The sequence below is a fragment of the Borostomias antarcticus genome (assembly GCF_949987555.1).
Source record: "Borostomias antarcticus genome assembly, contig: scaffold_128, whole genome shotgun sequence".
Lineage (NCBI taxonomy): Eukaryota > Metazoa > Chordata > Actinopteri > Stomiiformes > Stomiidae > Borostomias > Borostomias antarcticus.
In genome coordinates this window covers 110,001-112,500 of record NW_028175670.1, presented here as the reverse complement: position 1 = coordinate 112,500, position 2,500 = coordinate 110,001, and the positions used below count along the sequence as shown (strand labels likewise).

General features: G+C 50.0%; 1 protein-coding gene across 1 annotated transcript in view; it reads right to left on the bottom strand.

Moving 5' to 3' along the window:
- uba7 (ubiquitin-like modifier activating enzyme 7) overlaps nucleotides 1–2,500 on the bottom strand; it is a gene marked incomplete at its 5' end in the record, with an annotated part of 60,074 nt that overhangs the window by 5,905 nt on the left and 51,669 nt on the right. The gene's annotated exons all lie outside the window — the stretch shown is intronic.

Below are 2,500 nucleotides of genomic sequence, written 5' to 3'. Positions count from 1 at the left end.
TCCAACATTTTCTCATTTGTGCCTTAATGTTGATGAGAGCAGCTGACTCAGCTCAGCACTGCGGTAGACAGACAAGGCTGAGCAGAACCCAAACACAGACCCACAGGCTGAGCAGAACCAAACACAGACCCACAGGCTGAGCAGAACCCAAACACAGACCCACAGGCTGAGCAGAACCCAAACACAGACCCACAGGCTGAGCAGAACCCAAACACAGACCCACAGGCTGAGCATCACCCAAACACAGACCCACAGGCTGAGCAGAACCCACACACAGACCCACAGGCTGAGCAGAACCCAAACACAGACCCACAGGCTGAGCAGAACCCAAACACAGACCCACAGACAAGGCTGAGCAGAACCCAAACACAGACCCACAGGGAGGGCAGGCTTCCTCCTCTAGCTCCGATAATACGCCTGGAACGGTGAGAAAAAAGCCACGAGACATTAAGAAAAAAACTCGCCCTGGCCAGTGAGAGTTGACTTGACACAGATGCTGTGTGGAGGGGGGGTGGGGGGGGGAGTGGCTATAGCTCAGGAGGTAGAGCGGGTCAAGTTATCGTAGGGTCAACGGTTCGAATCCCGGCCCCTCCTGACGACATGTCGAAGTGTCATTGAGCAAGACACTGAACCCCAAATTGCTCACAGTGAGCAGGCTAGCACCTTGCATGGCAGCTGCCGCCATTGGTGTGCGAATGGGTGAATGAGAGGCCTTCATTGTAAAGCGCTTTGGATAAAAGCGCTATATAAGTGCAGTCCATTTCCCATGAGTAGAAGTCTAAGACTTGAATCCTAGTCCCTGTAGTGAACGTACCAGCGACTATGTTAGAAGGTTGATTATGATGATCAGCTAATTATCTGAAACGATTCTGGTGTGAGACCAACTGACCTGGGCGGGAGGGGATTTATATTTCAGAAAACGTGAGCAAAGCTATGAAAATGAAGTGGAAGAATGCGGCTAATGGTTGCACCTCCATGAATATAAGAAACGCTCCCCTCGGCTGTGAAATAACAACTGAGGAATTTTCCATACGCTTTGCCAGACGGCAGATCAAATGGCCGCAACAGTCGAGGGGCTTCCAGTGAGAGTTTTAGGGGCCAACTTTCCCTCAGAGTTTCCTGAAGTGGTGCGCTGTCCGTCCAATGGGTCGTACAGAGACTCTGTCTGAAGGCCGGCTGTGTGACCGGACCCACTGACTCAGACCGCGGGGGGACAGGCTGTCAAATGTAGACGAGAGATGATTTTGATCCCGTCCATTATGGGAGACGCTCCAGGCCTCCACAACAGCCTCCTTGGGCTAATGTCTGAGTAAGCTCGACGAGATGAGGAGAGACACTGCATATGGCGTGTTAATAAGGACCTCATTATTGTCATACATGCCGGGGTGTCTGTTTGTTGGCAAGCAGCACGCGTCTCGAGAGTCATCCATTGAGAATGCTTAAACAGATGGTACTCGGCCGGTGTCTGTTTAACCCAGCAGCTGGAGAGTCTCTGTCTCTGAGACTGGAGGACAAGAACAGAGTCAAGGGAAACCAGGGACCCATGAACCTGCAATGAGCATCTATTATATCATTTACTGCAATGAGCGTCTATTATATCATTTACTGAAACATCACAATGGTTCTACTGCATAATAGTTAACATTTAAATACAACCGTCTCGCTGGCAAAATAAAAAAAATATTTATACAATTAAAAAAAAAAAAGATCTAAAATTAAAACAAAATCTAACAAATTCCTACATTCCAACACTTCCTGAAAGTTGAGAAACAGCACTTTCTAGTAATATAGGAAACATCAAATGAATGTGAAATGTTGCCACTGTACTCACTGTACTAAAAGGGTTAACTCACTAAAGTTTCTGTGACCTCCCTGTTCTGCTCAAATGCCGGGGTTGCCCTCCGAGCTCATAAGGAAACTATAGGCTTTTACGGGTCAAAGTGATCTCATAGGACCCCCGTCCAAACCACTGTTTCTATGGGATCCCTCCCCATAACCCTAACCCTAACCCCAAACACAGAAGGAGAACAGAGAATGCTAAGCCCCACAACCCCAGGGTGATCTGTTTAAACCTCTACAAACATAAACATACACTTTTGTCTTTCCAACTGACACTGCACTCCCGACGCGGGGTCACGTGACATGGCCGCTCGCCGTCCGCACCCTGATCCTCGCGCAGGACCTGAAGGAACGCGGCATCTGTCCTCTGCTCCGTCAGGGCTGCTCACACACAGAGGGGCAACCGTGACTAAATATGTCACTTCCTCCTCCTACGCTGGTGCAGGAGCTGTCTGGTGACCGGGTTCGTCGTGCGACTGATCATTGGCCTGCAGAGCTGGAACACCAAAACCCCAGTAGAACCTGTGTCCAATTATCTGTATCCCAGCAGCCAGAGGAGCAGTCGGCCATGCCCAGTCTTCTCCCTGCGCCTCCCAGACCTGGGAACACAGATGCCCTCCAGGCCTGCTGTCTTCTTGTGTACTGGCTGTCTACCAGCTAG